Source organism: Pimephales promelas, chromosome 21 (assembly GCF_988280905.1).
Source record: "Pimephales promelas chromosome 21, fPimPro1.hap1.1, whole genome shotgun sequence".
NCBI classification, from domain to species: Eukaryota; Metazoa; Chordata; class Actinopteri; order Cypriniformes; family Leuciscidae; genus Pimephales; species Pimephales promelas.
Genome location: NC_142789.1, coordinates 4,463,350 through 4,476,702, shown reverse-complemented (window position 1 = coordinate 4,476,702; position 13,353 = coordinate 4,463,350).

The following is a 13,353-nucleotide window of genomic DNA, read 5'->3' as shown; positions in this document are numbered from 1 at the left end:
TCAGAGAGCTGTTGAATCATAAAAATGAGTTCAACTGGACAAGTAAGCATGAGCAAGAATGGAAAGTCCTCAAGTCAATATTGACAAGAGCACCAGTTCTCACCTACTTTGATTCCTCTAAGAGCATCAAAATCTCCACGGATGCGTCAAAAGATGGTCTAGGTGCAGTCTTGCTCCAAGCAGAAGGTGACGGCTGGAAACCGATTGCTTATGCCTCTAGGACGATGACACAATCTGAGTGCAGATATGCTCAGATCGAGAAAGAATGTCTCGGACTTGTCTTTGGATTTGAGAAATTTCATGACTATGTCTATGGCTTATCATTGTTCACAGCAGAGACGGACCACAAGCCTTTAATTGCGATCATCAAGAAGAATCTGAATCAAATGTCTCCACGCATTCAGCGTCTAATGATGAGACTGCAACGGTATGACTTTGAATTAGTCTACACACCAGGAAAATACATAGTGCTAGCTGATGCACTGTCCCGTGCCCCATTAACATCCAAATCCTCAGATATGAGTTCCACGGAAGATGATGTGAGCACACATGTGAATCTTGTTGTTGAATCTCTTCCAGTGTCTGATCGAAAGCTCAAGCAAATAGCTGAGGAGACAGCAAAAGATCCAGTTCTCCAGGCTGTTATTCAAAATCTGAACAATGTCTGGGTCAAAAGTTCCTGCCCGCAATTCTACAATGTTAGAGCTGAGCTCAGTGTAGCAGATGGCATTCTCCTGAGACGGGACAGAATAGTTGTTCCACAAGTGCTGAGAAAAGAGATGCTTTCCAGGATACACGAGGGACATCTTGGAATGGAGAAATGCAAAAGGAGATCCAGGGATTCAGTGTATTGGCCTGGAATAAATTCTGAGATTGAGAAAATGGTCAGCACATGTGAAGTTTGTCTGAAACATCAAAACAAACAAGCAAGAGAACCAATGATCACAACAGACTTACCGCAGCATCCTTGGCAGAAAGTAGGTACCGATCTGTTTCATTTCCATGGTAAAGAGTACTTGCTGGTAGTGGATTACTTTTCGAGTTTTCCAGAAATAGCCCTGCTGTCTAACCCTTCAAGTGCATGTGTGATACAGCAGATGAAGTCAATTTTTGCCAGGCATGGCATTCCTCTGGTTGTGGTGAGCGACAACGGCCCATGTTACAATTCCAGGGAATTTCAGGACTTTGCTGCTCACTATGATTTCAGACACATCACTTCAAGTCCTCATCATGCTCAATCTAATGGGAAGGCAGAAAAAGGAGTGCACATTGTGAAGCAATTGTTGAAGAAAGCATCTGAAGGAAAGTCAGATCCATATCTAGCTCTTCTGAGCTATCGAGCAACTCCTCTGGAACATGGTGCATCTCCTGCAGAGCTCTTAATGAATCGCAAGATTAGAACGACACTTCCCTGCAAACATGACACAAAACGAGATACGTTGAACAATGCAGCAATAAAACAGAAACGGAAGGATCTTCAAAAGAGACAAAAAAGGAACTATGACAAACAAACCAAAATGCTGAAGGTGTTATCAAGAAATGATACTGTGCGAGTGGAAAATGCAAACTGCTGGGACAAAAAAGCTGTTGTTCTGGAAGAAGTGAATCCAAGATCATATGTTGTCAGAACAGAGAATGGACAAGTGCTTAGGAGAAATCGCAGAAGTCTTCTTAAGACGCAAGAAACGAGCCAAACACTGACTGACACTGAAGGAGAAGTAGTTCTGGCTTCACCTGAAAATGTAACACCACCAAGCTGTCAGACTTCTTCATCTTCTTCCATTCCCCTGGAGAATGGTCATTCAGCAGAAACAAATGCATCTCCTATATTAAGAAGATCATCACGCATAATAAAGAAACCTGATCGACTTAATTTGTAAATTACCCTCTTCAGTTACAATTGAACTGTGCCACACAAATGTGTTGTTTTGAAAATTTCAGTTTATTGTCAAATGGATAATTGAGTTGTGTTATATTATCCCCAATGTTAATTGCATTTCAGTTTATATTTTTCTTCCTAAAGGAAAGGGGATGTGGTGATTAGGTGTGTTTCATATGTCTATCCGCTAGATGGCAGTAAAACCAAACATACAGTTAACAGATACCCTTTGGTAAATAGAAGAAGAAACTCTAGGAAGTGGCACAAAGAGCTAATCACATGTTCGTGGAATATTCTAAAAGAATAAAGAGGCTACACGCCAGTTCCAACATTTATTTGTTTGGAGTGTTTAATCAATAAACACCACAAAAACCTTACCTCACCATTACCGTAATACATATCTTGTTAAAATAAAAAAAACGGACAATATATAACATACCATAGGCACATTTCAGGGTGATGCAACAATTGAATCAATTATCTGATCTGCTCATTGCAGATTCCAGAGTCATAAATAATAATGTTCTAAAGAAATGAGCCAATACTTAAGGTCATATGGAGCATTTGTTTGGGAACCTGGTGCGTTTCTCAGTTCAGTTCAGTGTTGTTTAGGTGTATATGAACATGGCAACTGCACTCAGATGTCTATAAATGTAGCTTTAATGTATCAGTTAAAGCAGGAAGGATGACTATTCATATCAGTGTTTGTGTGTATATCTCAACAGCTACAGATAAAGCCAAGCAGAGCGAACTTGTCAATCATCTTGATGGATGACGCAGAGGAAACTCAGGACAGTTTTACTCACATGTGACTGGTATGTTTTGAAATGTTATAGAACCGAACCAAAAAGGAAATGAAACATTGTACATTGAAACAAAGCAAACAATCTGCCCTTAGACTCTTTAATGTAGGCTTGATATGGCGTGAGTTCATATTTGGAAGAAAAACTTGTGACATTACTGTCGGGTCCATATCTTAAAGTATAAGTCTGTTGGCAAAGCCTGTGTCGAAATTGCGACTGATTTGCCCATGAATCCACTGTGAAATGCACCGAACAAACAAATAATGCTCTACTGAGACATTCACATTGTTGAAAATAAATAAAGCACTTTCATAGCATTAAGGTCCTTTGGAAGGAAATGTTATTTGATCCTCTTCTTTCTTTCCCGTCTCACTAATGTGCCAGTGGGCGAGATGTCATGATATAGAAGTAGCCTTTGATCTGATCTTTCGTCACTCTATTACTTCATAATGTAACAAACTCCGAAATGAGTCACTAGTTTCAATAAAAGCAGTTTTTGAACTAGGCCTAATGAGGATGTTTTATAGTACAATGACCTCTTATATGTCAAAATATGTGGATCATTTGTGGAAATGCAAGGATCAGTACTTACTTTTGAACAATCTTATCTATCCATAATCCAATGCATTGATCACCACCAGAGACCGCAGAGAAGTGGTTAAATCAAGCTCCACTAGGTTTAAATTATTGTGGCAACAAATATCAGAAAATTACACAAATAAAATCAGTATTCAAAAAAATCTACTTAAAGGGTTAGTTCACCCAAAAATGAAAATTATGTCAGTATTTACTCACCCTCACGTTGTTCCAACCCCGTAAGACCTTCGTTCATCTTCGGAACACAAATTAAGATATTTAAGATATTAAGATCGCTCCTGCATACAGTCCATAGGCTTCTTGAGGGACTGGCTCTTGCTGTCCTCGAAAAGTCATTAAAGACATCGTTAAAATAGCCCAAGTGACTACAGGGGCTCAATCTTAAGTTTATCAAACGACGAGAACACTTTTGTGCGCAAAAAAACAACAAAAATAACTACTTTATTTCAACTATTCACTTCCTTCTCCATGAGCCTGTAAGTCAGTTAACGTAGTGTGATTGCGTAGAGCTACGTCACACGTAGGCTAACTATTGGCCGACGCTGGTCATGTGTGTGTGATGCGTGTGACGTACAATAACAGAAGCTTACGCTATTAAACTAGTAACCTGACTCGCGCAGAGGGAGAAATGAACGAATAGTTGAAATAAAGTCGTTATTTTTGTTGTTTTTTTTGCGCACAAAAGTGTTCTCGTCGTTTGATAAACTTAAGATTGAGCCCCTGTAGTCACTTGGGCTATTTTAACGATGTCTTTAATGACTTTTCGAGGACAGCAAGAGCCAGTCCCTCAAGAAGCCTATGGACTGTATGCAGGAGCGATCTTAATATCTTAAATATCTTAATTTGTGTTCCGAAGATGAACGAAGGTCTTACGGGGTTGAAACAACATGAGGGTGAGTAAATACTGACAGAATTTTCATTTTTGAGTGAACTAACCCTTTAACTTACCCTGATGATCAAGTCATATTTTGTGGGAATTGTCAGTTTCACATCATGTTTTTTTTTTTAAGTTCATGTCACATCCGTAAATAAAGTGAAGATGGTCCAACTCAAGACCTTAGTCAGGGTCGACGCCATATTGAGTTTTGCACTAATGAAATTGAGGCTGTGAGGGACAGACTTACAGTCTTTACAGTAGCATCCACTGTATAAACCTTTTAAATCACATGTAACAACTTTCAAGAACATTTCATGGAGTTTTTGTCTACTGACAGCTTTTCGTCAGCATTTATTCCTGACAACCTTGTTATAATTCTAGCAAGGATAGAGAAGCATAGTTTACTGTAAAGCTACGTCTTAGTTTGTGTTAATGGCAAAAGCCAAGTACAAATCAGCATGAAGTTTAACATCGACTCTTGTGTAATGGAAATCATGAAGCTCTGGATACGTCCAGTGACTGCAGTGAATAGTGCTGCTGGCAACAAGGGAAAGACTTTGTGACAGCCTGGAGAGACAGCTGACTGGAGGAAAGAGACCCCAGTGGGGCAAGGGTTAGCTACCCTTGTCGGCAGTATCCAGCTCCGTGTTTACAGGATGCTGGAGAAACCCGCCCAAGGCTTTTGAGAAATTCAAGAGAAAAACACCCCTAGAGTCTGCGAGAGCTGGGGCGGAAGATGACTCAATGTTGGACAACACGGATAACGACTTAGGAATGGAAACGGATATGAGTATGGAGTAAGACTAGTTCAAGACATGCACTTAATAAAGTCATTGAACTCCAGGTTTAAGTCTGTGGCTGGAGAAAGGCGACAACGGTCAGGGGTTTGAAGGTTCATCAAGGGAAAATGAAATGCTTGAGGGAGAAGGGACAAGGGCCTCGCATTGATCAGTACTTCTTAAAGTCAGCCGAATGAAATCAAACGACAGGAAGCAAACCACAGCTCGCAGGATATCAGCACCCCTGTCATCATAGAGGAGAGGAGGGCTTGCACAATTAGTGATGAACATATTCATACTTGTGAACCTGGTCAGACTAACCAGCATAAGAGAGAAAAGAACCTCAATGGGCATAGGCCTGGAGTAAGATGGCCAAGAGAAAACTGCATGGGACATGGTAAACACAGATCTATGCTTTGCATTGGAAAGATTAACTGGTACAGTTGAAAAGAAGCTGGATAAATTTGGGGTCATCATTTACGCATATGGAAGTGAGAGGTTTGGTGTGGAGAAAAGGAAGGAAAAAGCACAAACTCCTGGAAGCAGAAAATTGAAGGGTTAGTTAGAGAAAGGAGACAGCTGAGGAAGCAATGGAAAAGAGCCTAACAAAGTCAGAAGGGGCAAAGGGCCATAAAAGATAAGCTGGCAACATTACGCAGAGCTGAGCACCTACGGAAACACTACAAAAAGAAGGAACGTGCGAGGGCTAATTTCTATAAAGACCTATTCAAATTCGTAAAGTTATCCACCAGTGAGAAGAATGGCATTTTAAAAGCATCTAGGGTTGAGCTAGAGAGATATTTGGAGGAAACGCATACAGATGCAAAAAGCATGAGTCTATGTCAATTCTATCAGACATCCCACCAATCAATCCACCAGAATACCAAATGGAGGTCTGTGCACCTAAGTGGAAAGAGGTAGAGCAGGCTATGAGAAAGGCAAGGGCTTCATCATCTCCAGGGCATAATGGAGATCCGTACAGAGGTCTGCGAATTCTGTGGAAACTGATAAAAGTGGCATGGGAAAAACAGGTTGTACCTAGAACAGAGTTTCAGCCTCAGGCGTCATGCCCACAGAACGTGTGCTAAACGTCTGATGCATATAGTACACTTAACTGGAAACACTTCAGGAATGTCGAAGTCGTCATCTGAATTGTATCGGATTTCCGGGGGGCGCGAGTGTCGCGTTTATTTTCGCTCCGCCGGGAAACAAAACACAGATGTGTGATTGCGTAAGAAAAACTGTTGTGTTTACATGAGTGACCATGAGAATTTATCAAGGTCAACTAAACGTAGGATTCTCAAAAGTATGCGAGGTTCACGGCATAGACTCTTTAAGAGATGTCCTGGAGTTTTGTTTGAGGCACTTAGTGGAGACAAAAAGAGATATTTTAGCCTGTTGCCGACGGGATTTGAGAAGCCCGGCCGACCCTTTGTCAGCATTTAGAAGGATTCCCATTACATCCAATTTTACTAGTTGTGTCCTCTCCTATCTATTATGGAAGATTATGTTGCAGACTGATCTCATGAACTTGCGTGTGTATGACACGCCAATTCGTATTTCCATTGTTGGCGTGCTATCAACACGCATAATCGCTTTTCAGCGTGTTTATGAATGCCGTTGACTTAACTTTATTACATCCTACCTGTCACTGGGGTTAATGTCATTTATAAGTGTTCCCCTACCATCCTAGGAAACAAAAAAAACGCTCCCCAGATGTAGATTTACATTTTGCTTCGCTTTGCTCGGACATTTAACGGTGTGTACATACACGCAGAATCACTCGGACATTAATGGCGTAGACATACACGCATATACATGGATAGCTCAAAATGCGTATAGAACACGCCACTTGATTTGAAAGTGGCGTGTATGTTTACGCAAAAGTCATGATGTCATGTTGGAAGTAGCTAACTGCGAACAGGAAACAACAGACACTGACATCACAGCTGACCGATTCAGTATTGTGTTCGGTTCTCAGCTTTGTCTTTGGAGTCGTGTCCACGAAATAATCTGTGTGTGTTTTAGATGCTTTGAAGGTCTCTGAACAAAGTCTGCATACGTTTCCTACTGATTTACTCTGTGTTTTGATCAGATGTGGTAATGCAGACACCATTGTTGTGGTAATGCAGTCGCCATTGTTGCTTGTTTTCTTCTCCTTGGATTTTCTATGCTGAATGACTTGTTGCACGCCGGTCTGTTGTTGTGGGGACATTCCCACGCCCCAAAACGTAACTCTAAACGAAACGAACTGTTATTGGTTGTTTGGCATGTTGGTCAAACGGCCTTATGGGCGGGCCTTGGCCAAAGAAAGCTGCTATGAATTCCAGACCTTCAGCCGTCAGTCTGAAGGTCTGGCTATGCGAGACTACCTAGAGCATGGCGAAGAGCAGGTGGAGTCTTTATACCTAAAGAAAAAGGTGGCGCAGTGGATAAGACACATGCCTTTGGTGTGAGAGACACGGGTTTGAATCCACTGTGAGACACCAATGTGTCCCTGAGCAAGACACTTAACCCCGTTGCTCCAGAGGCATGTGACCTCTAGCAATTGTAAGTTACTTTGGATAAAAGCGTCAGTTAAATGAATAATTGTAAAATGTAGATGCTACAAGCATCAGTCAGTTTCGTCACTATTAAACGTTGAAGGTAAGATTTTCTTCAGCATTATTGCTCTGAGATTGTCCACGTGCCTATTAAAGAATGGCTTCATTGACACCTCACAAAGAGGCCAATCCAGGGTTCTCAGGAGGATGATTAGAACACATCAATGTTATCTGGCAACGAATTCAATCAGCTAAAAATGAGAGGAAGGAGCTCCATGTGACATTCCTAGATGCTATTGCATATGGTTCAGTGCCACATGAGCTTCTCTGGGCAGCATTTGATTTGATTCAGAGTACCAATGTCAATAACGAATTTAGTGAAAGCCTACTTTGGAGATTTGCAATTTAGTTTCTCAACTCCAAAATTCAGCACTACACGGCAATTGTCTAGGGGTTGGAATAATGGAAGGATGCGCCATTTCTCCAATGGAAGTAATCATTAGGGCATGAAGATGGGAAGTAGGAGGAGAGTGCTTGGCTTCTGGGATGCGACTACCACCAATCAGAGCATACATGGATGACATGACAACCATGACTACAACAGTAGCCTGCACTAATCGGTTGTTGGGGAAGTTAGCAGATACTATTGAATTATTATTTAATTCAATTTAATTATGTAGATCACTTTTATTATTGATTGATATCAGGATGTAAAGGGAGTTTCAAGCAGTATAACAAAAAGTGTTTATAAAACAAATTGCCTACCTTTAACACACAAAAACACACTTGATCAATGAAATAAATGGAAAACTAAGACTCTAAGTAGCACTTTCAAGACTGGAGGTGAACTTGCAATCCTCTTCTCTCTCTGAGGTTGACTGAGGAACTGAATGTTTTTTGCCCATGCACGCCATTTAAATAATCATTTTCATTTTGAATGGGCTCTATGCACGGCGGTATTTCCGGTGAAGCATTTGGGATGCTCGATAATTTCCGCCGATCGTAGAGTCCAATGCAATACCGAGAATTTATATTGAATTTTATACTCCATGGTTATACTAAAGAAACGTTAGTCACAAAAACAGATAAAACAGACACCCCTCGTTGTGTTTATGCTTCTTTTTAAAATTATATTAAATAAATATAACTATATATAAAATTACATCCTCCGCTTTAATCTCCACAACCGGAAATGGACGAGCATCCTTGCGTCAAATGCGGAATTTATGCGTGCATATAGCCCATTGGTTGTGTGATTTTTGGTTGCCTTTGCATAGTCATGACCAGCAGGGGTCACCAGTTATCCAAGCGCTTCGAAACAATAGGTCATTTTGCAAGCGTTTCATGTGTGTTAGAGAGGTTTGAAAAGCTCCAGTTTCTCATCACTGCCTCAAAGTACAGAAGCCTTTAGTTTCAAACGCTAGTAGGTAGGCTACATACACTCTTCATCCAGTACTCTGTTTGTTCTCTGTGGTCAAGCTAAACTCAGTTTCTCAGGGTAGCGACAGAAATCACTTTATGCATCAGGCCACGTGTGTTTATATGACGGAACGAATTTAGAGAATTTAAGTTGTGATCTGACAAATGTACCAACGTGACAGAGAAAACCTGTAAACTTTTAAAAATGATAATTTTACTGGTAAGACCCTTTACTTTTAGAATTATATCACTATTTTATTCATTATGAGCCTGCAAGGATGGAATTTCCAAGAATGGAACATTTTTTTTCTTTCTGTCAATGGCATTCAGTGTAGAGGATGTGTGCAAGTCAGACTCAAGTTTCCATTTCTGACTACAACTTTCCCCAAATGTTCCTTTATTGATAAGAAATGCTTCTGAGAGCGGAGAAGACTTTGAGAAGCTGAAGAAGCACCTTCACTGGAGATGTGATGAGAGGGAAGGATTCACGTGAAGAACAGATGCGAGACAGATGGAGGAGCGCTATCACAAACAGCACAGGTTAATTCAGAAGACTCATCTCAGTCTCTCAGCAAGAAGAAGACATAAGTTACACATCCACAGAATCAGAGATTCCTGTGAAAACTGCTGAAACACACACACACCTGGCATAGCTGAAATCAGGAATACGGTGGGTGAAAAATGCAAAGCACTCAAGTCTCTGGAGATTGTATAGCAGAAAACTATTTCAGCACATGCAACAGTTACAGAATTTTCCATTCCTCTCTCTCTCTCTCTCTCTCTCTCTCTCTCTCTCTCTCTCTCTCTCTCTCTCTCTCTCTCTACTGATGCTAATGGACTAACAATAACATGTGCTTGAGCTGCTGAAACTTAAGCTTGCCAGTGAGTCTGGCTGTTTTGTTAAAGATCCCCCTATAACCGTGGAAATACACAGTTTCAGCCCGTAGACAATCTGTCCTGCATACAACAGTACGCTCTTGGTAATATTTCCATTTTTTGGTGGCGATTTGACTTTTTAAATGGTTAGACAGACAAAATGTAATCTCTGTTATTGTTTACCCACCCCCAAACCAGTGAGTGAATGTGTGTTTGAGTGGGTGAGTGAGTGAGTGTGTGTGTGTGTGTGTGTGCTTGCGAGCATTTTAGACTTACAACACAAAGGGTGCATTGATTTTTTTCTTTTATGGTCATAAGCATTAAAAATAGTATGCACGGTTATCATAAACTATCAGTACTATAACTCCTGGGTTTGGAAGTCCTTGCACTGATTCTGTAAGCTACCGTATACTGATAACATGAGCCAAACAAATGAGGAAGAAAAAACTAGAGATAAACAAGTCCTAAATGACATTTAATGACCATGAATATTTATGTAACTGCCTTCACAGACTTTGACTCAACACACATTCAGACTTTGAAAAGGTAGGCTATAAAAATAGTATTAAAGGTGCTATATGTATTTTCCTATCGGTGATGTTTCAGATTGCAACCAATTTTTACATGAGCGCTCGTGCTCTTGCGCGCTCATAGTTAGCACATATGGTACACGGCCACACTGAGACTTTCCACACTCCGGAGAAAGCATCACACGACATGTTGGAAACTAATGTTAACCCCACTGTCACAGAGTCTGGTTTATGTTCCCTGGTGTCCACTAGAGGTCCTCTTTCCCCACAGTGTCCTTCACTCAGACTACAATTCCCATCATCCTGTTTGTCACTCATTGATTATTGCACACAGCTGTTTCCCGTCACCTTGTATCTGTGTGTGTATATATACCCTGTTTGTTTCTGTGATTGTCGTCGAGTCCTTGTTTGATGTCGCTGGCACTTCGGAGTTCTGGTAATATCTGGTTTCTTGTTTTTGGACTGCTTTGTATGGATTTTGAACCTTTGCCTGGCTGACTACAATTTGGATTACCCCAATAAACAACACTGCACTTGGATCTAAACCTTTTGTGTGTGCATGTGTGACACCCACTGCAACGTTACAATAATAGGCTACTTTTATCAGCTTGATGTCAGGTGAATGTATAATATGATAATGAAAACAGTTAGTGCAAGGGACTGAACAATTTCAGTGTAAAAGTAGATCGGAGAAGGAGGAAGTAACATTACTGCGCTGAACGTGTCTGGAAATGTGTATTATAATCAATATGATAGTAGTGGGATGAGGGACGTTAGACTGAAGCAGTCTTTTGTATTCATTTCACATCTCATGTATGTTGTAGTTTACCTTGCTATTTCATTACAGTTTACCATTTTTTCAGCATATCTGAAAACAATTTATCACAATAAAAATAGCGGAGGTCTCTGCTGATGTTAATCCGTGTTTTTGTCTTAAGTCGATCCGATTCACGTTTGGTCTGATGAGCTTCAGCAGATACATTTTTGTTTTGTTCTTTATAATTACGTGGAGTTTGAGTTGGAGTGTGTGTTGTGCTGGAGGCAGGAGTTTTTGGTGTCATCAGACTCATGTCATCAGCTGCAGTGCCGTCGCATAGACTGTACATAAAAAGGAGAGAGGCTCAGGAGCGTGCATGCATGTCACATCCGATGGATTTCGCAGAAAATCCGACCTGGAGACCTCACATACAAATAGGAATACTGGCCTTTAGAGGTAATAGCAAAACCCGACAAGTGGAGAACACCGCTTCAGACACAGGCAATAAAAAAAGGATTCATTTTAGAAGAAAAGTTACATATAGCACCTTTAAAGAAAATTTTAACACAGTCAACTTCGCGAATACAGGAAGAAGCCATCTTTGAAAAATAGCCTCTACCAGTCGATCTACGAACGCAGATCCAAGTGCGCTGGTGAGATGTGAATAAGGTGATAAGGAGAGCGCGAACAGTAGTCTACATATACATATTTAAGAGAAGAAAACGGTTCGTGTTTGTGTTTCTTCCGAAAACAACGGACCATATGAGATTCTGCACAGTTCACCGCACTTGGATCGGCGTTCGTAGATCGACTGGTAGAGACAATTTTTTAAAGATGGCTTCTTCCTGTATTTGCGAAGTTGACTGTGTGTATAAAATATCTTCTTATTAAACTGTATGGACACTGACAAAGTTCTCAATGCTTCGGTTTGAATGTAGGGACACTTATTATGCTGTCGTGTTTGTGTGGGGCTATTTTGAGCCTTGTTAGTGGTAATAACAAGCAATTTTTATTTGTCATTACTCTATGCCCCATAAACTAGCGTTATAGGCTAAACTGTTTTTAGAGATAAAACTATTTACATTCGGCAATCATGAAAACAAATCTCAGATAACGGTTGACTAGGTAGCAATGTGTAATTAGACCAAAGGTTCATTTTGCGCCGGAGTTGTCCTTTAAAGTCCCTGTAAAGGCAATTCTACAAAAAAAAAAAAAAAAAAATCCAAACACATTATAAATGTTACAAATGTATTGCTAAAATATATTACAAAGACTGTGAACTGTGAAGTACTGGAATGTGGAGTTAAACTGTTTAACAGTTTTTCACCATTGCTATTTTACGGATTTTTTTTTTCTTTTTTGGCTGGGGCTAAAACAGGGCTCGATGGCGCACTGGAGGCCCTGAGCTCGTGGACACACCCCTACTATATGACGCACTAAGGCCACTGCAGGTATTCATGGTGTAGTAAATGGCGTCTTACTATTAATAGAGAATTTTAGGGAAAAAAGAGAATTACAGAGTCTAAAAAATGCTGGGTTGTTTTAACCCAGTTTTGGGTCAAATATGGACAAACCCCAAAAAAAATTTAAAAATGTAATTTAAAAATTGAACCAAACGACTGGGTTCGTCCATATTTGACCCAAAGTTTAGTTGATACAACCCTGCAGTTTTCAGAGTGCAAAGTCTTCATACATTTCAGTTTGGCCCTGTGCCCTTAAAGTATAACCTACTTGTCATTATAAATATCTTGGTTTTGTTTTTGATGAATATATGAAGTTTGATGTGAAGAAACAACAATTATCAGCAGTCAGTTCTCTAATCCACACACACAGGAACCTAGATCAACCACTCCCAAAGCCATTAACCGTTTCTCCTCCTTCTCTCCACTAACTGAGGAGGAAGTATCTAAATTACTTCTCTCCAGTCATCCTACCACCTGCCCTCTAGACCCATCCCCTCACACCTTCTACAAGTCGTCTCTCCCACACTTCTACCGGCTCTCACACACATTATCAACTCTTCCCTACAAACTGGCATTTTCCCTACAGCATTTAAGCAGGCTCGGCTAACTCCACTGCTTAAAAAAATCAATGCTAAACACATCACTCTTCGAGAATTACAGACCTGTCTCTCTCCTACCATTCATTGGGAAAACACTTGAACGAGCTGCTTTCAACCAAGTATCATCTTTCCTGTCTCTGAACAACCAGCTGGATATCAACCAATCTGGCTTCAAGAAAGGGCATTCAACCGAGACCGCATTACTGTCAGTCACAGACGCCCTGCAGATCG